General features: G+C 36.2%; 1 protein-coding gene across 7 annotated transcripts in view; it reads left to right on the top strand.

Moving 5' to 3' along the window:
• tshz1 (teashirt zinc finger homeobox 1) overlaps positions 1–27531 on the top strand; it is a 324830-nt gene that overhangs the window by 93001 nt on the left and 204298 nt on the right. For 4 of the 7 annotated variants that reach the window (XM_048202353.1, XM_048202349.1, XM_048202351.1 and 1 more), the window contains exon 5: positions 3633–3706. The exons of the other annotated variants lie outside the window; for them this stretch is intronic. The gene's annotated coding sequence lies outside the window, so the exon portion shown is untranslated. The remainder of the gene's footprint in view (positions 1–3632; positions 3707–27531) is intronic. 7 annotated transcript variants of the gene reach the window in all.

The raw sequence follows: 27531 nt of genomic DNA on the forward strand, positions 1-27531 counted from the left end.
GCTGTCGCCACGTGCATCAAATGGCACGTATAGTGGTTTATTTGAAAATCGGCGACTTGAAAAGAGGAAGAAAAAATTCAGGGCAGCGTAAACACGGTATGGGGAAACGCACGGCTGGCCCGGAGCTCCTGGAGGAGTTGATTTCAGCTTCACTTCTAAAAGTCTCTTTTAAAGCTTAATGGCCTTGATTACAAGAGTCTAAGCGCTGAAAGAAAGAGGGGCGATCACTCGCTCTCATCAGCTCGCGCTCAAACGACTGCAAACTCTGCGAATATAATTAACTAAATTAAAGCGCTGAGCCCACAAGTTCTTCCCCTGCAAGCCCGGCTCATTTACATGCCGGATGTTTGTAATTTAAAAGAAGAGGCCTTTGGTTTCTCTGTGTGTTTGGGAAAATATGAAGGCTGGGACTGGGGGGATGAAGAAAGAGAGAAGGAGCAAAGAAAATTAGTCAAGTTGCAGAATTTAGGAGCAATAATATGCAAAAAGCTGAGGAGCATGTTTTCATAACAGCCCTGTGGTTATGAGTGAATCGTTAATTATTAATGGGATCTTTCACCCTCTTTGTTTCATCCTATCACGTATTCCAAAAGAAGAACAATCTGAGAAACTTCGAAAGAGCAACGTCTGTATATTTTACAAATAACACAATGAATTCATGCCCCCGATACATATCAAATGCTCGTCGCCGGAAATGTCACGCGCGAGTGTGCAGACAGGTGGAAATACTTAAATGAGTAAATGTGCTGTAACTTAAATGTTTACCACAGTAATCCGAGTTAAGTTGTGGTGTTTTTCAGAGAAGAAAGTGAGAAACGCAATGTGTGTGTAGTGTGACATCATTAATAATTCTTGTTTTTTAAAAAATGCAATGTGATCTTTATCTTTCCAACTCCTTTGTTCTGACAACCCCATATCTATCTCTTTTTTCTCCTTTTCACATGCTCGAGAGTATTATAATCATCTGTGTTTATTTTCCTAAATATTTCACAGATAAAGCATTCCGAGTGAAGGATTGCCTTAATATCGTTGCCGAAATTAAATGATAATTAAAAATTGTTAGTTTAAAGCAATTGCCCTCCATAAAACTTAGATTACTTGAACATTAACCACATTTCATTTTTATGGCTTTACCCAAATGATTACTCAATAATTTTATGTACTTTCCAAAGCGCGTGTCAGAGAGAGAGAAAGATAACCAAGTTCATCGTCTGTAGTGTAAACACCCGGAGTCAAATTAAGTATGTCTCTTTCGAACTTTTTTGACAAAAGCAACGTTAAGGTAACAATCCGATCGTGGCAGCGTGAGGCAGTCTGTCAAAAAATTTCCCTGTGTTGCTCTGCCAACATCTGCGTTTATTTGTGATATTGTTTTTCTTCTCTCGGTTCTTCAAAGACAGAGAAAGAGGGATGTGTGGCGGAGAAGCTCGGGGGCAAGCTGCGACTCTCCTGCGTTGCCTGTACGACTAGTTTCCTACATTACTTAGGGGAAAATTCCTTTTCCCAATTCAGCCTGTCAGGGCCAATTTGGGTGAACAGTAAGCATGCGCCTCCCGCCCCTCCCGTTCGGCCAAGCCGCTCATCGCCATGGTGACAGCTTGATTAGATCATCAATCCTGGCCGTGAACAGCGTTCTTCCTGAACACCTGTGCGGCCAGGTCACCCAAGCCTCTTAGCTACCGTTGTTTGCGTGACCCCCACATGCAGCTCCGGCCTGCAGTTACATCAACCTGGAGTGTAAAAAATGACCTGCCTGTGCGAGTGAGACAGATAGAATGAAGACTCTTTCAGAGCTGCTAATGCAGGATAAATGTAAACAGTGTGTTACCGTTGCTGATGTGACTTCCTCTTCCACTTCATAATCTTAAAAGTGATTTGAATACATCTACCTGAATATGTGTAGGTATTACTATTGCTTTTTAATGTCCCTGAAGGTATTTTTATGGTGTTTCTTGAGTTTTAAGTTTTAAAACTTACAGATTTAAACTTTTTTTTTTTTGAAGGTCACATAAAAACATTTTACCATGCCTTTGTCATTTAGTTTTGCTGCTTAGTATATCAATATTTGGTAACACTTCAGTATAGGGGACAATCATCACTTTTAACTAGTACTTATAAAGCACATATTATTGCCTTTATTCTGCATGACCATATTCTATATCCCTTAATCCTACCTAATACCTGAATTTAACCACTACAACTACCTTACTAGCTTTTAATAAATTAGGAGTTTGAGGGAAAAATCATAGTTAATGTGTTCCCCATACTAAAGTGTTACCCAATATTTTTATTTAATTTTTTAAAATCACAACACACAAACATAAACCATTTCTATATTTATGTTACAAAACTATTTGATAGTTTTTTCACAAATTTCCACTAGCAATTTTACCTCAGTATTTTATTTTAGTGTTTTAGCGTACTTGGTTAACGAGATAAAGAGAAGAGCATGTTTGATATGTAATATGACATGTGATATATAAAATAAAAAAAGAAAATTAAAGATAAACATTACTTGTTAGTTTTCATAATTAATATTTTAAGCATAATTTCCAGTCACGCTATAATTTTGTCAAAGTGTTGTTAAAAGTGTGAAAATAATATTTAATTGTGTGTATTTAGTATACATAAAAAATTAGCCTTAGGAAAAATCAGCCATTTTATTTAAAAAAAAATGTTTTCAACAGAAGGCTATTAAATACAGTACAATACATAATCTGAGATGTAATGGAAATTACATAATGTAGATTCATAAACACAAAATTGTCACTAATGTGTATAGTCACTGTTAGATGTTAGTGAGAACGTGATAGTTTACACCCTTTTATTTTTTCCCAATGAATCTTTGAAATTCTTCGAAAGTCATTTGCATAAGCTATCAGACTTTGCGAATATGTTCTAATGTACTAATTAAAAGGTAATTAAATGTCCTATTGAGACCCAAGCGCACTAGCGAGGCACTATCTGAGAGTGAGATTCTAAGAGAGAACGTCGTCGGTGGATTGAGCGCCATTAAATGAGCCCGCTCTCGATAAACACTACGAACAAAGCGCTGCCCATTTATGCAGCGAGTCATATATCACAGAGGCTGAGATTAATTCTCCCCTGGCGTTAACTGGGTCTCCTGCCTCCAGTGTGTCTTTAGGGTAGTTACGAGTTTGGATCGTACAGGAAGCGCTCTGCTACTTTGTCCTAGCATGAAGCTAAACATGCACATATCTGACAGCAATTATTCTGAGTCAGCAAATTTATACAGCATTAAACAAATTGTGTTGATAATCTGTTTTTTTTTTTGCTTTCAAAGGCTAAAATAGTTATTGAGATGGTTTTGTTAGAATCAGCAGTTTTTAGTTTCTGGTTAACTATGCGAATAAGTTGAGATAAATTAGCTCAAATACTGTACACATCAAATGCAGTTACATCAAACAGGAATGTGCAGTGCGGTTTATTTAGTAAAGAGAAGTTTAAAAGAGGAGAGGCAAAAATTAGTTTGTTCCACTTACGCACACTCTCATTCATTATTTTGAAACACCTTGCAACACCAGAGGAAAAAAAAACACATCAGGTTTTATGAATTAGCAGTTATGTGTGAGCATGTTTTTATTTTTTCCCTCTGATGTCCTACTTTTGAGAGGCTTGTCCTGCAGAGGGTGAGTGGAACAAGAACTCATTGAAGATTCTGTGCTGACACCGAGACCATCCCCTGGTACATTCTTGTCTGTCTGTTACATGCTAAGAGGATTCAGTGATATCACTGCTTTTTTTATGCATACGGTCGGAAAAATCAGGCCCATATTCTGCTGTTTGTGAAATGCATGCGAGTTTGTACGAGTGACCACAGTTCCATAGATTCAGTATCTAAGACTGGTAAAGGATAATTTATGTAATTTATCTATCTATCTAAATTGAGTTGTAGAACAGTTTTAATATTCAGTCAAACTAAATAGCCTTGTTGTAAAATGCCAAATTAATGTTGTTTTATATATTAGATGTAAAACAGCATCTGAAATGCAGTAAAGTTGTCTTCTTAAACCAATGGCACATTTGGCTACTAAAAATGAGTTAGTACTTCCAATAATTTTTTTTGTTTATTTTTTATGCCGATGACAGATTAGGTTTTAATGGCTCCGTGCCAATTATAAGACTGTTCGATACCATTAATTTTAGGCCACGTCTACATTCAGCATCTGTATTATAGTAAACAGCGGAAAACAACAGTTAATTCACATGATGATGCTCATTTGTTTGTTGGTTATTAATTGCGCCCAGGCAGTTTTTCCTCAACACCAATAAACCAACAATAGTTTTCAAATCACCTGAAAAATGAGTCCAAGGACGAGGCGGCCCGGAGAAAGGCGTGGTGCCCAGCCTGAAAAACGATCAGCCGCATTGACCAAGATGAATGGAGCTCAGATGGGTTTTAATTAGTGCAGCTGGGCTCATTAATTATAAACCCCCAATACAAATATTGTTATATTTGAGGAAATTTGTGATTTATTTTATTTGGTTGGCTGTTAGATGGAGATGAATGGTAGTTCGTCGTAAATGTTGCAGGGACACAAAAGCAGATGAAAGGAGAGAAAAGAGAAGATCAGCCACAGGGCACATCGGTTATTATTCCGCACACAATCAAGTGAAACAAAAGGGAAGTAACCGCAAATAACCAACGAAAAGCTGCGTAACAATCTCACGACTGCCTTTAATCTTAAAGGTGAAGTTTTTGCATGATCCAAAACACCCCTGGAGCTTAAATCTGTTGTGAGTTATAAAGCAATCCAAACTAATAAGACTTCTCAGCTGTATATTTGTACAACTGGTGTCTCACAGAATAACAGAAAAATAAATATCCAAGTCAGATTTCTTTTAAAGAATTGAAATACATACAGTCAAACCAAAAATTATTCAGACATTTTTTATATATTTTTACTAGTGGGTGCAGGACACTATAGTTCATTTATGTAAGTGAGGATAGCAAAATAAAGTAAACTAAAATTCTTCATACAGTGGACTACCAGTAAAATTGATCAAAATTTGGAACCAAAAATTATTCAGACACTTTGACCTGACCATGTTTTGCTTAAGTGTTATCTGACATAATTAAGATTAATTTTTAAACTCTGAGATCTTGTCATATTTTATTACCATTTTTTTAAAACTAGAGTGAATAAACTGAATTAATGAATGAAATGTGCAAGGTTTCTGAATAAATTTTGGTTTAGTGGCACCAAATTGTACACTTATTTTGTTTTTTGGCTTTTATTATATATGAAATATATATAAAGCAGTGGCATTTAAAAAAATAAAATAAAATACAAACATACACACATACACTGTAGCACAAAGTTTTCAAGTAAAATGTTTCACAAAACTTTTTGTGTGTTTCAAATTCTAAAATAATAGATTAATATAATACTTTTTAAAAGTGTCCCCCCCTCCCCCACTGTTTGAAATTTTCGTAAAATATTTAAGTGTGACTATTTAAGTGTCCAAAAGTGAATTTTTGGCAACCATATTTATTAAAGATGAATGGCACATTGTGAACATCACTTTAGAATCTCCCTAATAGTAACTTTTCCCTTCTCTTTCCTCCACTTCTTTTTTCCTGCTTTGTCTACTTTGTCCAACAAACTTCACTCTTGTTCGAGTCAGCTGCGTCGGTTGTGTGTGAGAAATGGAGCTGCGGTGAATCACGGCGCTCTGATTCGCCCCAGCCCAGCGTGACTGTGGAGCGCCTGCCGGAATCCAGCGGAATGTGCCAAAACTGAAGCCTGCTCGGCCCAGTCATCCTTAGCAGGGAGACATTAGTTACGATACATTATCTGAATGGCCTGCCATCTTTTCAAAGTAAACCTCATGGATTTTAGCCTGTCTCTTTTTTTTTTTTTTTTTTACTCAAGTGCAGTAGTGCACACACACACACACACACACACTCAGAAGCACGCACATTCGAGTGGACACACGGGAACACCTATAATAGGCTTACACGACCGCAGTTAACTTGCACACCCTGCAATTACAAACATACAAACACACACACACACACACACACTCACTCTTTATGTGGACCCCCCCCCACCCCGCTGCTCTCACTCCTTGGGCTATAATAAATTTCTTTGAAACATGACTCTACACATGAGGGGATGGCAATCTAGAGAGCAGAAATTAAAATTTCATTATTTACTGCACTTGTGTTGCAGGGTGCAATTAGTATCTACCAAGCATGGAGCAGGAATATTTAATCCTTTCTTTCTTTCTTTATTTCTTTCTTTCTTTCTTTCTTTCTCTTCTCTCTTTTCCACCTAGAAAAAAAGTGTGACCATGGTAACTGCTGCTATGACTACTGCATTGACCTTAGGACATAGTGGTAAATTGTGTTTTTTCTTTCTTCCTTTCAGAGTTCTTTTCTGTACACTTAAGCAGTGAACTAAAAAGAAAAAGAAAGAAAAATAACATCCGGGCATTGGATTAAATGCAATCATTGTCAGCCCACAACCATGCCATTTATCAGCGTACCGTTTTGGACTGTATAATAAGTTTCGTATATTAATACAATTTTTCATGTTACACCACTGGCTGAGATTCATGACCAGCAGGTGATCTCAGGTGATCATTGAATTACGTGACCTGTAATGGGAGAGAGAGAGAGATAGATATGGATATGGGAGATGGAAGGCGGAGCGTGCCGATGTTCTTTGGTTCAAGTGAGCAACACATTTTTTGAACACTATATATTTTTAAGAAAATGTTTTATGAGGTGTTATTCCACTTTTCTTTTTTGGAATTTGGAACTTGAAACTAAATTAAAACAAAACATGCTAAATTACACTGTTTGTTGCATTAACTATATTTTTATGAACTGTATTTTGTCATTTTTATAATAGGAAATTGTTTACAAATAAGAAAATACAATTAAGTGTTTGTTTTTTTAATTGAACAAATTAGCCAGTTTAGCATTAAATTAGAATTTTAATACCACATAAATGTTAGCATTTCAGCATAACAGTCTGTCGGAAACTTTTAATACTCTTCAAATTAGCTTATTTAATTGGTGCTTATTCATTAGAAATTTTAAACCAATTTGTTAAATTTATTATTGCAAACTAACATTTTAGCATAACAATTTGAGGAAAACATTGACTGTTACTAAATTAGCTTATTTAATTAATGCAAGAAATAGAATATTTAGTAATATTTCAGTTTTACTTCATAATTTTTTTGCTAAATTTTCATAATGCTCAATTTTCAAAAAAATATATATATATATATATATATATATATATATATATATATCTTTTTGTGGTCTAAGACTTTCAGACCCTACTATATTTAAATTTAAAAATAATTATTTTTCTTCCTTATTACTTTGCAACAAAAGAATGCATTTCTTTAAAAATCGCCACCTCACAAACTCACGTGGACTGTTAAGGAGCATGTCCTTTTCTACCTTCCTTTTTCTCCAATTTTTGCTCTGAATTAGCAATTATTTTGTGGCCATAAATTATGTGGCATGTGTTCAAATCCACTTAGAGAGGGAATAACGGCCATGGCCTTATTCTCTGGAAGCCGTTATCCAAATGTTAACTCCTTGAAAATATTTTACTAAACAGTCCCTAATTCGTTTACGATCGACGTGACTCCTAGCTCAACCCTTACCCCTGTCTGATCCCTGTTCTGACGGCTACTCTGACAGCAACAGTCTCTGTCTGGTCTGAACTCATTCAGATGATTCATACTGAATCTTCTGATCGTCATAGTCATTGTCAAGAGGTGTTGTCTGTGGTTTTGAACACTGAAGCTTTCTTTAGTGCCGATCGCTCCTTTGAGTGAAATACCGTACCAAGTATCAAGCAAGATCACTGTGATATCCCTTTAGAGTCTTTAACTGATTCAGGTGCAGCTGTGCAGAAAGTCTGACAAGTTTCTGTTGTCAAAGCCATCTCTTAGCATCTTTCTGTAAAAAAAAAAAAAAATGCTAAAAAGGAAACAAAACAAAACTAATCTAAAAAACAAAAAACAAAAAAAAACAACAACAAATGAAACAAAATGGGTTTCCTCTGTTCTCTAAATCACTTGTTTCCCTCTGGCATAATTAAAATCCAGGCCACAACTGTTAATTTCCTTGATGTGCAGGTCTTATTAGCTTCTGTACAGGAAAACAGCAATAAAAACAACAATAAACTGTGTTTTTAGATGATAAACGAGAGGTTTGTACAGCAACAATGTTTTCTTCGTCTCATTCTTCGTCCCCGAGACATGGCAAGCGCAAGTATTCATGAGATGACTGATATCAGACATACAGGATTAAACGATGATATCTGATCTTATAAAAATCTATTACAAATCATCTTGCATGTTGTTTGTGAATAAAGGGAGTGATTTTTAATAATTTGGGGAAAACATTGGCATGTAGGACAAGCAATTGCTTATTTAACTCATAAAACAAGACTGTTAAGCATAATATTTACACAAAAAAATAGCACCGCCATACTTATTCTCATTTATTTTCTTAGTACTGTGGGTTAAATGTGTGATTAAAAAAGTTGGAAACACTTCACAATAAGGGTTCCATGTGTTGGCATTAGTTAACCAAAAGTTAATCAAAAGTTGTATTTGTTAATATTATTGGTAACACTTTACAATACAGTTTCATTTATTAACATTAGTTAACTAAATTAGTTAACATTAACTAACAATAAACAATACTTTTACAGCATTTATTAATCTTAGTTGTACATTATACATTATTAAAAGTTGTATCTTTTAATGCACTGTGAACTAACATGAACAAACAATGAAGAATTGTATTTTTATTAACTAACATTAGCAGCAAAGGTTAATAAATGCTATTAAAATATGTACATTGATGCATTAACCAATGTTTACAAATTAGACTTTATTGTAAAGCGTTACCATATTATTTAATAGACCTGAGCTAATGTGAACTAACAATGAACAGTTTTATTTATGAACTAACATTAACAAAGATTGTTAGTTCATGTAAGTTAATACATTAATGATACCTTTATTATAAAACGTGACCAAAAAGTTTGACTCGATAGATAAATTGTACATTTGACTAATATGAATAAATGAGGTAAATGCACATGATGGAACTGTGTGGCTTAGAAAAAGCTATATTATTCTACATAAAGGTGGTCCACCCTCATGTTGGTCACCATGTTGAGATCACATGACCAGATGAATATTACTCCCTTGACAACCCTGTCGTTATTGGACTTTTGATTATTGAATGAATTACTTAAGGGTGCCAAATACGCCTGCAAATAGAGTGTTTCTGCTTTACAGTACTCATTAATATAGTCCAAGATTGTCACTGTCACTTTAAGATGCACAATAAATACTCTAGCAGTTACTCATTAATTGAGTACCGTGGGCTGTCACGTCACCCAGAGCTAGTCTGAGTGAAGAGATGTCGGCAGGCAAACGAGATGTGATTATATCTTTCACTGCTTTTGTTACCCAGTTTAGCTAATAAGTACTTTTCAAACCGTGCTATCATTTTGCGCTCGGTCGGGGAGCGCACGCCGGCGATGTTAACTCGAGTTCCCACCTCAACACTGTTATTAAAGATCTCACTCAGCTCTTCAGGGAAACTCACCTCAGTCGTTCACATCCTAACTCAACCGCCGTATCCGACGGAGGTTTGCTTTGTGTTCTCGAGCCTTGCTCATCCTCTACCTGTCCAATCTCACCCTGCTGTGATGTGACAAAAGGTCTGATAGAAAAGTTTTTAAGATTTGGGGTTTCAGGAAACTTTTCAAGTGTGAATTGAATCCACAGTCTTAGAATAAAATGTAAATGGTTAACAAGTTGCATACCCTTTGGGTTTAATTGTGACATTCATTTTTAAGATGTGATTGTTAGGTGCTTGGAGATGTGGGCTTTTAATTGACTAAGGCGTAGGTTTGTGATATCAGTATTTGAAAGGTATGTAGAGTCTGATTTGAGGGCCTTGGCAGCAAATGAACTAGATATTAATGAGCAAAACTGTATATTATGCTTTGTTTTCCACATTTGTCTGTGAAATATATGTGTTTACTTTTAGATGAAACTGGAAACTTTCTAGTATGGCTTGTATGGGTGTCAGTTGTACCGGTTATACCGGTAAAAACGATGACTATACCTGCATTTCTGCTAAGGCTGGGACAATATATCGATGCATTGCGAATCGAGAAATGATTCTGGATCGATTCTGATATTTTCTGAATGTATCGTGATTTTCTCTCAAATCGATTCTGAGCTTTTTAACAGCGGATGGCAGTGCTTGCTTTACAAACAGCCACACTCTGCTTCCTTCCAATTCCTTACACACACCATCTGAACCTTCTATAAAGTAATCAAATCATAAAGTTCAAAAAGGTTGAAGCAAATTACAAGGGTGTTTGCAGTGGGCTGTTTGCATTAATCTTGCATCATAAAAGCATTCTGAGGTGCAAGTACATACTCAGACTCAGCCGAACACATGAGCGATCTTCTTTGTGAGCATTTGAGTGTGCGGTTAAAAACTAGCCTAGAGCGCCATCTGATGTTAAAAAGTAAGCTCAGAATCAATTCGAGAGAGAATCGTGTTGCATTCGGAAAATATCAGAATCAGTCCACGAAACGCATTGCATCTATATATTGTCCCAGCCCTAATTTCTAATGAGTACCGGATATATTTAGTACCCACTGATACAGTAGATGCTGCTTTCATACTCTCATTCGTGTTGGTTTAAACACTCTCTGAGCATCAAAGGTTTTTATTTACAGCGTGTATTTACAAGCGTTAAAGGTGCTAAAGAGGATCTTTTCGTCAACTGAGAAACCAAAGACTGTTAGTGAGTTTTTGAAATGAGCGCATGTGTAAGAACAACCCCCCTCCTTCACAGCTCATTTCGAGGGAATGCCTCCCAAAACTCGTGCACGAGTATTAGAACACGAGTGTTTACCACTGGCATTCGCTGTGTCGTGTTAGTGGATTCATTATGTTGGACTCACCGCAGGTAACTCATAATCTGCAGTTGTTACTCCTGTCTCCTGACAAAAACATTGCATGCGGCGCCTGTGGAGTGTGGAAAGTTACTGGAGCGCGCAGCCGCGCACGTCTCTCACAAGGAACGTCATGGCAGTGATTGACAAGCCAGAGGGCCAATCGTTTACGCGATGATCGCTAAACGATTGGCTGATGTTTTTAAGGCCCTACCTCATGCACAGATGATGTATATTAATATTATTCCTTTCAGTGCACCTAATAAATAGTCTTTTATCAGTTAGTAAAGACAGTTTCAAGTAATATTGCAAAAATGTATAAAACAAAACATCCTCTTTAGCACCTTTAAGCAATTACAATCATATATGTTGAGCATGTGAACGCAATGGCTACAGGTCCTAATCAGTAAGTTAGTCAGAATCCGCTTAACACAGCTGAAAATGCACAAGATTTTGTTCAATGCAAGCCACATACTCATGAATCCTTTCATTATAACCAACAGTGTAAACACGATGTAAATAAGAGATTCACTGTACAATTAAGACAGCTTTTTTTATTATAAAGGGGGTTTTCACCAGAGTGCAGAATTCAGTGAGCTTGCACTTTAGAGATTGACAGCCTTGGTGATTATGAAGTGAGAGCTCTTCTCTTGCTTTGTTTATTACCCATTCACAATCTGAATAAATTTAGTTTTTCATGCTGCTAAGTACACTGCAAAGTTTCTGGATTGATTTAAATGCATGATTGAATCAGAAACTGCAATTATTTACAGTGATAACCAACGGACGATACAGAATTTTTGCTCTGGTGGTACAAAGAACCTTAACAATTTGACTATTATTGGTACTGACTACTTAAATTTTGGCACTGTGACAACCCTAGTGGCTTGAATGCATAGTGTTGGCAGTGTTAGTTTGTATTCTGAGTGGTTTGATTTTTATTATCTTGTCTTTAAGTGGTTGGAGATGTGGACTTGTAATATTTGATAGATATTCCCCTGGATTCACAGACAAGGCTTAAGATAGTCCTAGACTAAAATGCATGTTTGAGCTTTTTTAACTGAAAGTAACTTAAAATATGTCAGAGCCATTGTTTTGTCTCAGGATGCACACTAGTAATGTTTTTTTTTTAAGGGTAATGTTTATAAAAGCTACTTAAATGCCCCAATTGAACTAAAGACTAATCCTGGCTTTGTCTAAGCCCTGTCTGTCAAACCAGACCATTCTGAGTTTATGGAACTTAGTAGTCAATTTGGTAAATAAATAAATGAAAAGGTAATTGTGACATCTCACTGTGACTTTATACCTCACAATTGTGACTTTCATAATTTCAAACTTCATTTATAGTTTTTTTCTTCCTTTTGCGACTATGCATCTCACAGTGTGACTTAAGCTAACTTAAGCTAGATATCAGCCTTGTTTGCTTTATTTTGCAAGTTATGTTGGTAATATTCAGTTCTTATTTTTTATGTCTGGATAGAAATTCTGATCATATAGTAGCCAGTTTCCATTATTTTTTTCCTGTGTTCTTTCTGTATGGAATCTGTGTAGCATTGTTTTTTACTATTATATTATTTATTAATTTTTTGAATAATTAGCTTTTAATTTTATATTTTCAGTTTTCATTTTAATTTTATGTTTTAAAGTCATTTTGTTATGCGCTTTTGCCATTTTTTTTGTAAGGTTTTTTTTTTTTTTTTCAATATTTAGACAACATTATTTAGGCAACATTTCTCATTTCTGAAATTTTTATATTTGAAGCTGAAATGTTTAATCTAATATTTCTACTTTTTGTTCCAAATTTATTTCAATGAATGAAAATGATTTTAAATTGTTTAGTTAACAATAACTCTGCTGTATGGTTGTTTACTAATAAGGTATTGCAGATTTCACATTTTCCCTCCCTTAAATTGTGGACAGAAATTGATGAAACTGCGTTTGAGCGTTTGATAAGTCAGTCAGCTGGCCTGTTTCTGTCTAAGTGGTCAGTTCTTTGACAGAATAAGCAGAGTCAACCAGACATAATGTAGATTTCTCCCTGAGTTTGAGGCCATGAACTCCACTGAGTTTTACATATTTGTTAAGGCATTGTCTAGACTAAGCTCTTGTTTTAGATTAGCTTAATTTAGATATTCTTTGATATGAGTTTGAGCTAATAGACGTCCTTACATCTACTGCAGTTAATTTGACTGTAACTTGCGAAGCCCTGGGGATTTTAAGGTTAGAGGAATTTTTTAATTTAGATTAGCATGAGGGTTAAGGTGAGCAGCATCTGGGTTTCACACCAGATCTCTCAGAGTCCTATCATGCTGTGATACCGCAGTGGAAAATAGCACAAGTCTGTGTCAGACGCTTTCAGGTAGAGTGACAGCACTGTGCCGTGGTGTGGTCTCTCTCTTCGTGCCTCTCTCTCTTCTGTGTGTGCGTGTGTGTGAGAGAGAAGATGTTCTGGGCCTGCAGGGGGGCTGAACTGCCAGCTGCCTCATCGTGCCTTTTAAATCACACTCTTCACACACTTCACTCTTCTGACAGCTACTGACACACTGCGTATGTCCTCTGTCCTCCCTCGTTCACTCCCTCTCTCCTTCACTCTCTCTCTGTCCCTGTATCATCCTTCCGATGCAGGGATTCAGGCTCCTGGCTAATCTCAGCTGTGTTTAGAATGCACTTACCACCCTTCACTACAGATTTAAAGGGACAGTTCACCCAAAAAGTCATAATTTACTCACCCTCCTGTCTTTCCAAACTTGTATGATTCTTGTTTTCTTCAGAACACAGGAGGAGGAAGATTTTTGACATTTTAAGCTCTGAAAGCTCTTTAAAAGTGGTCATGTGACTTGAGCATTTATATTTAAAATCTTTAAATGAGCAACAGATGGAAATTTAAGCTGTTTAACACTATAAATAAAATTTATCCTAGTTGTCCTTGGTGTGTTCATGAGCAAAGTTGTGTCTGTTGAGTCTTCAGTGGATCTTTTCAATGAAGTTTATGATTCGGTGACTGGATCAGTACAATTCATTACATTACAATTCAACACATTACAACAGGATTTGTTTACTGGATCAACTGGTTTGTTGAAAAGATCCAACTCTGATTCGTTCACAATAGGATATCACTACTTCAATAACTTTCTTTTCTGTAAAAGATTTTTTTTTTTTTTTTTTTAATGTCATGGTAAGACAATGATGACATAATTTTAATTTTGGGGTGAAATATGAATTTAACAACAGCCTGTACATTACCATTCATAGGTTTGGGGTAAGTAAGAATTTTTTAATACTTTTATTCAGCAAAGATGCATTAACTTGATCAAAAGTAATAAAAGATTTATTTTTTAAATAAATGCTGTTCCTTTGAACTCTATATTCATCAAAGAATCCTGATGTTTCACAAAAATATTAAGCAGCGCAACTATTTTCAACACTGATAATTACAAATCAGCGTATAAGAATGATTTCTGAAGCATCATGTGACACTGATGAAAATTTAGTTTTGTCATTACAGGAATAAACTACATTTTAAAATATATTAAAATAGAAAAGTTCTCTTAAATTGTAATAAAATTCCATAATTTTACTGTTTTTACTGTATTTTTGATCAAATGAATGCTGCCTTGGTGATCATAAAAGATTTCTTTCAAAAACATTTTAAAAAATCCTACCGACCCCAAACTTTTGAAGGCTAGTAATTTAAAACTGAGATCTGGAAGGCTCAATTAAAAGGTTAGTTCACCCCAAAATTATAATTCTGTCTTTAATTACTCACCCTCATGTCGTTCTAAACCCGTAAGACTTTCATTCATCTTCAGAACACAAATTAAGGTCTTTTTGATGACAGAATACTGTCAGATTTCCTTCCAAAGAGATCGGAAAACTAATCTATATGAATCAAGTGGTTTAGTCCAAATTTTCTAAAGAGACTTGATTGCTTGATATAATGAATAGATTAATTTTAGGCTTTTACTTGCATGTAAACATTGATCAGCGAACATAAGCAGAAGCTCAAATAACTCACAAGAACAAACCTCTTCCGGAAGCTCAAACATGCTGCGTAACCAATGAGGTTAATTCTTGTGTGTTACGCAGCACATTTGAGCTTCCGGAAGAGGTTAGTTCTTGTGAGTTATTCAGGTTTCGGTTGAGCTTCCGCTTATGTTCACTGATCTCTTTTTCCGATCTCTTTATGAACTTTTTGAAGCGTCAAAGTTTCAATTGCAAAGGCAGTCTACGGAAAGAAATCTGACAGCATTCTGTCATCAAAAAGATCTTCATTTGTGTTCAGAAGATGAACGAAAGTTTTACGGGTTTGGAACAACATGACGTTGAGTAATTAATGATAGGGCTGGGCGATATATCGTATGCGATTGTCACGCGCATTTCGTCAGTAAAGCCGGTTCCCTGATTACCTCTAAATCGCCATCACCTGCTTTCAAATGGAGCGCCATTTAATATACAGAGCCGTAGTTCACTGACAAGCTATGCAATATCGCGTTCATTATCGAAGGCGATTCATCTGCGATAATGAATGCGATATTGCGTAGCTTGTTCATTTTGGGGTGAACTAACCCTTTCAGGCCTGTTCACGTCAAGAAAGATAACTGTAAAATGAACTGCAACAGTAATATTAAGGTTCACACCAATAGCCAATACCTTCTGTTTACAGTTATGTTGTCTGCCTCTTTAAATGCTTTAAATTCCTTTGTGTCTTTATCGTTATAGCTGTGGTGTAGACTTCCCTATTCTCATGATTATTAAAACTTTATAGGTCTAGTTATCATCTTTCGCATGAAGATGCCTTTACTGCCACTGCAAGCTAATTTGCAAACACTGATATTTTTAACATCATGTAAATGATGGTTATATTGTGTGTAATGCAGCTTTATGGATTTATTGGGACACTGGGGATGTTCTAATTTACCTTTGCTTTTCACTTAAGGTAGAATTGCCTGAAGATTCAATTATTGATCAAGCCTTATTAATTTAGTGGAGAAGGTTTAAGGGTGCATTTTGAAGAAACCCTGGACAGTGGTGAGCTTGTAGAAGTGGTTATCCCTGGATTTAGGGCTTTGTTTTTAGACTTTCATTATGTACATCACATGTCGGCCCTGTCTCTATCTCTCTCTTCAAATGCCTTGAGTTAGAGGAAGACTCTTTATTCATGGATTTCAGAGGTTTTTTTTAGGATCAAGAAATGACTTTGGTTTCTCAGGTATTTGAGTCTTCTTATTCTAAGCAGTGAAGGACATGCAAAGAATTTGTAGTGTTAGAGGACATTTTTGTGTTCTTGGACTTTTTTTTTTTTAATCATCTGTCACCTTGCCATCTACAGGGGGGGGTCATGTTGATGAGCTGTCTCAGCTGACAGTCCCATGTCTGGGCTTTTAAGTCCAGGCCACCTGGGGATGCGGTGGAAGGTTAGCACCTCTGCAGCGAGGTTTGTGTGAAGCTTTTCATTTAGTGTTGGGCTGTGACAAGACCCCTGGCCCAGATAAGCGGAGCTTTGCCTCTTTTACAGGTGAAATCTATTCTCACATTTGCCTCAGGGGCACGTGGACTGTAACAGAGTTTCTCGGCCCCTCTGGGTCCCACCACAAAGCCAGAGAATAAATGGTGAAGGTGGCTGCAGTGGACAGAAAAATCAATGCCTGTTTATACAGACATGACAGTCCTGGAGCCCCTGCAATTGGCCCAGCCGCCCGCCTGCTCTCCCACGCACTTTTCCATTCTCCTGCTTTATTTCTCTCTCTGTCACACCAAAACTGTCTCCTCTAACCCCTTAGAAAGGTGAGAATAGACCCTCAGGTGGTCCTGCATTTGCTTTCTCAGTTTCTGCTGCCTTACTGCTGTAAAGTTCTGCTTTAGTCCCATTTCTTTCACTCAGTGCTGTCTAACTGTTAAAGGACTTTGACTTGAATTTATTATTTAGAATTTAATTGTATATGCTGTACAGTACATTTCAAATGTTTGGGGTCAGTAAGATTTTTTTTCTTGAAAAAAATATATTTTTTGATCAAATAAATGCAGCCATGGTGAGAAAAAAAAACCATTAAAACCCACACTTTTGAAGGGAAGTGTATAGTATTTATATACTAATTTTTGCCATTATGCATATTATTTAAATATTTTCTGTAATAGTGTTTTACAACCTCTGGGTTACAAGACGGTCTTGAGTGGGTCGTGGAGTGTGTAGTCATAGAAACAAAAAACTTAATTCTAAATGTTTTTCTGATGCAAGACTTTTATTTTGAAAGACGATCATGAAAGCCATTGACTTTTCTGTCAGACGCAGTTTAAATAAAGAGTGGCTGAGGAAAAAAACGCATTGTCCTGATTCAGTAGCTGCTGTCAGATGAGATGTTGTCAGGCTATATGACAGTGTCATCATTAGAATGTTATTTCCGTAACTTGTCACTAAATAAAAAGTCTCTCGCCTTGGAAAAACAAACTTTCCTGTCTTGTCAGACTGTGCTTGCGCTTCTCACTCTTCAAGTGCTTGCACAAATACGGAGGCACGCTGTATATCACTATAAAGAAAGAATGAAATTATGAGTATGCAATGTCGTAGTTACGTTGTCAATTAATTATCAAAAAGTACCAATAAATTGTGTAATGGGTATGTCGTGTGTTCGCTGGGAAGGATTTGCTTAAAGGTATTATTCTGTTCATCAGGATCAGTGTCCATAATTTTTATTAACATTTCATGTTTTGTGTGTTGACTATGGTAACTGTATTTTCCATAAAACGTAACCCAAAATACCACTTTATTAGGGGCCAAGCACCAAAGGTGCTTAGGCACCTATTGTATCTGTTGGCGTTCTTTTTATTTTCGATTCTTCTTCTTCTTCTTCTTCTTCTTCTTCTTCTTCCACTCTTGAAGTCTAAGGCAGCCCATAGAACCGCTTGCGGGAAAGTTGTGAAATTTGGCACACAGTTAGAGGACAGTCTGACCTTTGTCCATAGCAAATTTGGAGTCTCTAACTCAATCCCTCTAGCGCCACCAGCTGTCCAAAGTTGCACGTATGTTTATGCTAATAACTTTTGAACCGTAAGGGCTAGAAACAAAATTCTTTTTTCCTCTGATTCCTTGGGTCAAGCCGATTCGAATGCGTCAAATGCATTTTCCACCATTTTGAATTTTCTGAAAAACCTACTTTTCGAACTCCTAGGCCATTACTCAGATTTTCATGAAAATTGAACTAGATCATCTTCAGACCATGCCGACAAAAAAAATAGACATAAGGCTGTATCTCCGCAACACTTTATCATATTCTGACTAAACTTGGTACATGTCATCACAAGCATGACCTGAGGCATCATGCAGTGTTTCGGCGCGGTGCCACCTACTTGAGTGGAGATATGAAAAATGGCTATTTTTGCTTATAACTTCTGATGGGTTTGACCAAAAATCATAAATTTGGTATCGTTAGATTCGGGGCACCATGTCGAGTCGAATCATTTTCCCATATCGGCCATTTTGGCCGTCAGCCATTTTGAATTTTGTGCTAAAACGCTGTATTTTACGAACACATTAGCATATCGATACAAAACTCGGTATGGGTTATCAGGACAATGCCCTAAAGGAGCCTGAGAGGTTTCGGACCAGCGCCACCTTGTGGTCAAAAGTTATAACAAAATTTACAAAAATGCTAATAACTTTTGACTATATTAACCAATTGTAATGAAACTGGTCTCAGTTGATTCCTTGGCTCATGCCGAGAACAAAAATATCAAATTTGCCATAGTCGGCTGAACTTCCTGTCCGCCATATTATTTTTCTTTAAAAACCTACTTTTTTGAGCTCCTCCTAAACCGTTGCTCTGATTTTCCCCAAAATCGAACCGTATCATCTTCAGACCATGCCGACAAAAAGTTATGGATTTCAAGTCGATGCGTCAAATCATTTTCATATACCGGAGCAACGAATTTGAGGCATGATGCAAAACCCACTCTTGAAGCTGTATCTCTGCAATACTTTGACATATTGACACCAAACTTTGCAAGTGTCATTGTCACCTCACTTTACCATACCACATTAATTTGGTCACAGCGCCACCTATTGGTCGAAAGTGATGAACCAGTAAATCCTCATTTTTGATAAATTTTCAGCTCTTTTGCCTAAAATGATCTTAATAGGTCTTTAATTGCTCACAGTTGTAGTTAGTCTGATGCTCCCAGCCGTGTTGGCTGGCTTATTGTGCCGTTTTTGTGCTTGGCCCCGTAATTGCTGCTTGCAGCTATATTTTTCACTTTATTTTCTGTATTTTTGAAGACTGTGGTGGCTCATACCAACAAACTTTATTGTATTATCAAAAACTAGTTTGGGACTGCTGTTTAATAGCCTTACCTATACTGTTTATTCATCAGTATTGGTCCTTAGTATTTATTTGTATGTTAAGTAAAGTGGAACTGTGCTTGTCGCTTGATCCAAATTCCTAAAAATTTGGGTCGCAGCTTAATGACCATGGGAAAATGTGGGTCCCATGGCTAAACCAATTGAGAACCACTGTTCTGAAAGTTACTGTTTATTATGTTTTTTTTTTTTTCTAGACACTATTAGAGTAAATGTTAGATGTATAAACATTTAAAACCAACATTAAAAGTAGGGATGCACCAATCGACTGGCCAGGGATTGGAATCGGCTGATTTTCCTTATGATCGGCCGGTCAGTCTCACGTCTTACTGATTCCGAGCCAATCCGTTTTGTTACCAGCGGCACAGGCAATACTTTCAGCTATGCATTCTCGCTCTCTTCTCTCCGACGGCAAAGTGACACACACCCGCCTCCTCTCTCTCACTCGTCTCATTCGCTATTTGTTTTTATTTTATTACTGACTTTTTACTTGTTTTTTTAATTTTTTTTTATAAAAATAAAACTTTGCATTGAAGAAAAGTAGAGTTTTGTTTGTATATGCTGTCCATTATAGTACTTAGAAAGAAAATCTGCAAAAATCAGTATCGGAAGATCACACTAACAAAAAAATCGGAAATCAGAATCAGCCAATAAAGGCTGTCAATTGAATTAAATAATTGTGATTAACCTCCATTAATTTCTGATATTCAACCAGACTTTAAATGGTGTTAAACCTATTTAATAAATATTTTAAGTTTAAAAGTGAACTTTTACAGTCCTAAATATAAAATGCACATTTGTAAAATCTTTTTTTTTTTTTCCCCTCCTCAAATTTTCAGAGAATCCCCAGTCATCCTGTTGCGGACTTCCGGGTGTCCCCAGACCTCAGTGTAAAACCCCCAGAACAGACTGCTAAATTGTCCACAATAAACCCATGAACATTTATTAATAAAGTAAACAGAGTCCGTTTAGATCTGTCTGTAGGCCACAAACTGAAAACAATCAAACAAAATGAAAAGCAAAATTGGAATAAAATTTCTTAATGTTAAAATGCATAAAATAAGTGATCAATATCTCCGAGCTGCTGTCCTTGATTAATGCAAATCTGAGCAGAGAGAAGATGACTTGTGTGTGAAAGAGCTCTAATGCTCCTGTGTAATAAATGCTTCCGTAAATCCGTCTGAGCAGTGATGCAATACCAGGCAGACGTGCCATAATTAGGCTTTTTACTTTCATTTGTTTTGTTTTCCATCATTCGCCATCGCCGGACGACCGTACGGTGGAAAAGAGGGGGTGGAATCTCTTTGCAGATGCAGTACAGTGTGTTTGTGTTGTATAAGCTAATAAATACGGAGCGTGAATTTAATGTGTGTGATGTACAGGCATCTGCATGTGTGTTTAGAGATGGAAGATTTCCTCAATCACAGCGTGTGTAAAGTGTCAACAGTTTGCCTGAGCATAAAAAGCATTTCTGGGTAAAACAAATCAACTAGGATTCCTCTCTTCTCCTCTCGTGTGATTAGCTGCTATTACAGTTTCCAGTGGAGGATACAACAGCTGCAGTGACTGAGGCATTACTGTAGTAATGGGAGCATCTGCTTTAACATCACTGCCTCTTCTCTCTCCACACTAGTTGCCATCACCATGTACTGTATCTTCCTCAATTTCTTAGTTCCTGTGCTTTTTTTCTCCTTTGTGCGTACACTAAAGCATCCTGTACCTTCAATGTCTCATCAGTGACGTGAGAAGCTTCTATCTCACAGGTCTTTATAGAACCATGTTATAAATATTCATCAGACACCTTTTATAGGCTTTCTACGAATGAAACACATTCACTGTAAATGTGTGCAGCGATTTATCTATTTAGCATAGATTTATTTGATGACTAATTCAATAACACACATAGTTCTGTGTCCATAGGAACTGTAAAATACCTGAGGTGTCTCTATCTAAAAATATTTAGTGACTGGTTGTGTGTAAAATTCTAGTTGGCTTACTAAAAGCTCTGTAGATTAATAAAATGAGAAGTGTTTTAAATGGAAATACATGTATTTATGTATCTTGCAACATATTTTGGAGCAGGAACAGCAGTGCAATGTTACAGTACATTCGCATATTTTGCAGATGCTTTATCTAAAGCATTTTCCCTGAGATTGAACCCATTACCTTGATGTTGCTAGTGCCATTCTATACCAATTGCAATACAGTGAAAGTAACTTTTTAAAATAAATAAATAAATTACTTAAATTAAGTTGGTATGAAGCGGAAGTTGCGATAGTCTTCCCTATTGTGATGTAAATACGAGAGAAACGGCTTCTCAAACAAGAAAAAATGTAGGGCGGGACTTGATTTTGTCCATCAGGAATTGATTGGATCGATTGGATGTCATCGTTGTTGTTTGCTATTGCTGCATTCTTACAGAAGAGATGTCGCTACAAGAGGGAGGGCAAGTTCACCCAAAAATGAAAATTCTGTCATTAATTACTCACCCTCATATCGTTCCACACCCGTAAGACCTTCATTCATCTTCAGAACACAAATTAAGATGTTTTTGATGAAATCCGATGGCTCAGTGAGGCCTCCATTGCCAGCCAGATAATTAACACTTTCAGATGCCCAGAAAGATATATTTAAAACAGTTCTACGTTGGTTCAACCTTAATGTTACGAAGCGACGAGAATGCTTTTTGTGCGCCAAAAAAACTAAATAACGACTTTATTCAACAATATCTAGTGATGGGCGATTTCAAAACACTGCTTTGAATCTTTTGTTTCGAATCAGTGGTTCAGATTGTGTATCAAACTGCCATAGTCACGTGATTTCAGTAAACGAGGCTTCGTTACGTCATAAGTGTTTTGAAATTTCAATGGTTCACCACTGGGGGGCGTGACTTTGGCAGTTTGATACACAATCTGAACCACTGATTCGAAACAAAAGATTCGTAAAGCTTCGAAGCTTCCTGAAGCAGTGTTTTGAAATCGCTCATCACTAGATATTGTTGAATAAAGTCTTTATTTCGTTTTTTTTTTTTTTTTGGTGCACAAAAAGTATTCTCGTCACTTCATAACATTAAGGTTGAACCACTGTAGTCACATGAACTGTTTTAAATATGTCTTTAATAGCTTTCTAGGCATTGTAAGTGTTAACTGTCTTGCTGGCAATGTAGGCCTCACTGAGCCATTGGATTTTATCAAAAATATCTTAATTTGTGTTCTGAAGATGAACAAGGGTCTTACGGGTGTGGAACGACATGAGGGTGAGTAATTAATGACAGAATTTTCATTTTTGGGTGAACTAACCCTTTAAAGATTACGTGTGCACATGATTTGAAAAAAAAAGAAAAAAGATGTGCACGGATCAGTCATTTTATAATAAATACTCCATAAAAAATAGAGAATTGTCAATTTTGATTTCATGGTGACTTTATTTACATCTATCTGTATTTATCTATTAGTGCCATGATTTTAAGACGACTGTTACGCAATTTCCCTATTGCTTTTATTTTCTTTGTTGTTATTATTTTTTTTAAATAATCGCTGTTAAATTGACAGCCCTAAAAATTACATACAGTAGTGATTGATAAAGCACATTTTCTTTGTGTATTTTCTTGTATAATGTACCATTTTTTTGTTTCTTTTTAATCTGAACATAGTTTTTTTTATTACAGTGCATTAACATAAATCAGAGCACGGTTAGATCAGGTTTGTTTATTATAACCCCAAGGAGGCTGTTTTTAGTCATTTGAGTGTATCTGCCTGCGCGTTAGTGACAGAGATAAGTTGAGGGCTTGTTTATGTGCATTATGTGTGTGGTATATTTTTGTGCACTAGAGAGGTTCAATGTGTGTAAGTCCGTGTGTATGTGTGACAGAAAGAGGTTGAGCGCTTGAGTGTATTTATACATGATGCGCGTGTGTGTACGTGCTCATGTTCGTGCAAGCAGTGCGTATGGTGTGTGTGTGCACCTGCTGTGAACTGTGAGGGTCATTTGTAACTCATTCTGATTAATGGTAGTTTGAGCTGAATAAATGAATGAGATGCAGAGAACAGTCAGTCTCACGGCGAGCTCGCAGCTCCACTCAGCACCGTGGGATTGCTTCCTGTCCACAGCTCCACAATTGATTTCCTCATTGCTTCAATTTGTCGCTTAATCTACTGATATGTTGATAAATTTTTCACACTTTGTCAATTAATTTTCTTGAAAAATGAGGCCCAAAATGGCGAGCGCATCAATACAGCCGGGCAGCGATTCTGTGACAAAATTAAGTGATAAAATTAATTGTCCCCCATCTTTTTCCTGTGAAAACAGAACTAATGAGAGTAGCAATTAGACTCACATGTGCACTCCTCAGGGGGGGTTGGGGGTGAAAAAAAAAACAAGAGAGAAACTCTAAATAAAAGACTGAAATATGACAATCGATCTCTTGAAATGGCTGCCTTCGAAGAGTTTTACGCCTTAAATTTGGGCATTTTTCATGATCAGATCCTTGATGTGTACAATTACAGAGTATCCCTTTTTACCTGGATTGTGATTTAAAACTGTTCTTAGTTGACAATCTACTTAGCGGCGTCGTAGCAGTAGGTGGCACTGTGACGATCTTCCTTTGGGCCCTCTATCCCATTCAAATCCAATTCTTTTGATATACACAGTAGAGGAGAGTCAAAATTGAACCTGTTTACTTTCATAATGCACGTTCCTGGCCCTATTGCGGGCGATTCAATAGTACACGTTATTTCAGTGATGCCGTTCAAAAGTTTGGGGTCGGTTTAATATTTTTAAATGTTAAAATTCTCTTATGCTCACTGGATTTTTTTGTTCAGGAAAAAATACAGTAAATATTATGATTGTGAATATTGACAATTTAAAATATGTTTACTATTTTAAAATGATTTATTCCTGTAATGGCAAAGATGAATTTTCAGTGTCTTCAGAAATCATTCTAATATGCTGATTTGGTGCTCAAGAAAAATTTCTTATTATTATCAATGTTGAAAACAGTTGTGCTGCTTAACATTTTTGCAGAAAATGTCATTGTTTAGGTTTCTTTGATGAATAGAAAGTAGAAAAAAAATAATTAATTTGAAATAGATTTTCTTTTTTAACAAAAGGTCTTTAGTGTCACTTTTGTAATGTGTAATGCATCATTTTTTCTTCACTTTTGAAAGGTAGTGTATATTATATATCCCCTGCTGACAGTTTTTGTAACTGCACCTGTAAAAAGCATGTTTCTCTATTGATGGCCATTTAAAAATTGCTGATAGTAAAAGTTTCTGACAGTTTTATTTATTTATTTGCATAGTAAATATTTCATATTATGGTAAACTATATGTTATTTATATGGAGTGCTGATTTTTTTTTTTTTTTTTTTTTGGAGAGCTCCTAAAAGCTTTATATAGATAATATTTTTTCCTTTCTGCTACTTTTCACGTCAGAAGATCTCTCAGCATGTCAGTATAGTCATTAGTGAAGGACTGTGGGCCATAAGCTAGTGACAGGAATACTAACAAATAGCTATTTTTCAGCTGTGAAAGACAAAATTAACCAACAAGCTTTCATTTTGCTCAAACAGCAGAGCAGGGCACTAGCAATGTCAAGGCCATGGGTTCAGTTCCCAAAGAAAGCAAGAACATGGCAAGAAATAAAATGTGTACCATTAATGCAATGTAAGCTGCTTTTGATATGTGTCTTCCAGATGCATAAAAAAACGTAAGCTGCTTTTTTTTCAAATTCCAATGAAAGTTAGATTAACTTTTTTTCAGAATCAGAATGAGCTTTATTGCCAAGTATGTTTAAACATAGCTTCCACAGTACAGAATCAAAGCGACAAGACATAGATAAAAAAAAAAAAAAAAATTTTTATATATATATATATATAAACAAACCTGATTCCAAAAAAGTTGGGACACTGTACAAATTGTGAATAAAAAAGGAATGCAGTAATTTACAAATCTCATAAACTTATATTTTATTCACAATAGAATATAGATAACATATCAAATGTTGAAAGTGAGACATTTTGAAATGTCATGCCAAATATTGCCTCATTTTGGATTTCATGAGAGCTACACATTCCAAAAAAGTTGGGACAGGTAGCAATAAGAGGCCGGAAAAGTTAAATGTACATATAAGGAACAGCTGGAGGACCAATTTGCAATTTATTAGGTCAGTTGGCAACATGATTGGGTATAAAAAGAGCCTCTCAGAGTGGCAATGTCTCTCAGAAGTCAAGATGGGCAGAGGATCACCAATTCCCCCAATGCTGCGGTGAAAAATAGTGGAGCAATATCAGAAAGGAGTTTCTCAGAGAAAAATGGCAAAGAGTTTGAAGTTATCATCATCTACAGTGCATAATATCATCCAAAGATTCAGAGAATCTGGAACAATCTCTGTGCGTAAGGGTCAAGGCCGGAAAACCATACTGGATGCCCGTGATCTTCGGGCCCTTAGACGGCACTGCATCACATACAGGAATGCTACTGTAATGAAAATCACAACATGGGCTCAGGAATACTTCCAGAAAACATTGTTTGTGAACACAATCCACCGTGCCATTCGCCGTTGCCGGCTAAAACTCTATAGGTCAAAAAAGAAGCCATATCTAAACATGATCCAGAAGCGCAGGCGTTTTCTCTGGGCCAAGGCTCATTTAAAATGGACTGTGGCAAAGTGAAAAACTGTTCTGTGTCAGACGAATCAAAATTTAAAGTTCTTTTTGGAAAACTGGGACGCCATGTCATCCGGACTAAAGAGGACAAGGACAACCCAAGTTGTTATCAGTGTTCAGTTCAGAAGCCTGCATTTCTGATGGTATGGGGTTGCATGAGTGCATGTGGCATGGGCAGCTTACACATCTGGAAAGGCACCATCAATGCTGAAAGGTATATCCAAGTTCTAAAACAACATATGTTCCCATCCAGACGTCGTCTCTTTCAGGGAAGACCTTGCATTTTCCAACATGACAATGCCAGACCACATACTGCATCAATTACAACATCATGGCTGCGTAGAAGAAGAATCCGGGTACAGAAATGGCCAGCCTGCAGTCCAGATCTTTTACCCATAGAAAACATTTGTCGCATCATAAAGAGGAAGATGCGACAAAGAAGACCTAAGACAGTTGAGCAACTAGAAGCCTGTATTAGACAAGAATGGGACAACATTCCTATTCCTAAACTTAAGGAACTTATCTCCTCAGTCCTCAGACGTTTGCAGACTGTTATAAAAAGAAGAGGGGATGCCACACAGTGGTAAACATGGCCTTGTCCCAACTTTTTTGAGATGTGTTGATGCCATGAAATTTAAAATCAACTTATTTTTCCCTTAAAATGATACATTTTCTCCGTTGTATTTATTCTGAATAAAATATTGAAATTTGAAACTTCCACATCATTGCATTGTTTTTATTCATAATTTGTACAGTGTCCCAACTTTTTTTGAAATCGGGTTTGTATAAAAAAATACACAATATGCAATATAAACAATATGCGTATATACAGGTATGTTATATACAAATGTAAGGGAATGTAAATAAGAGGAATGGATAAATATAAGTATAAATAGTGTTTGGAGGGGTGGGAATCTGTAGGCACCCCACTTTCCGATTCCAAAATGATTCTTAATCTACTTTTTCCTTGGTAATTTGTTACAGACTTGAAAATCTTTAAAAAATCTATGTTTAATTACATATGTAATACTTTTAAAAAATAATTAAATGATAATAAATAATTAAATTAAACAATTATATGTTACAATTTTAAATATATAAACTAATATAGCTTCAAAACAGAAAAGCAAATAGTAAATAATGAGGAACAAAAATATTACAAGCAATAAACTAAGAGTGCTTTCAGTATTTAAGAGTATCTGAATGTTTTCCTTTCAAGAGCAGTGAGTGATTTTTCTCTTTCTCAACTTTACTGTTGTTTGATTATTACAGGTGACATCATAGACCGCGGGAGATCTAATAAGCTACATTCATGCTAATGCACAGATCTCTTTTGATATATAAAATGTGGTTTGTCCTGTCTGTTTAATAAAACCATTTTGAGATGCATACATTTACTACTTACGGAGTTGCACGCAGCTGAATGCATGATCACTCTTCACAAAACGCACGTGAGCATTTGAAATTGAAAGCAGCCGTTTGTCAGTGAGTTTCATATTTTTTATTATATAAGCTCACTGCATTCCAA

This window comes from Megalobrama amblycephala, linkage group LG9 (genome assembly GCF_018812025.1).
Source record: "Megalobrama amblycephala isolate DHTTF-2021 linkage group LG9, ASM1881202v1, whole genome shotgun sequence".
In the NCBI taxonomy this organism is placed as follows: Eukaryota; Metazoa; Chordata; class Actinopteri; order Cypriniformes; family Xenocyprididae; genus Megalobrama; species Megalobrama amblycephala.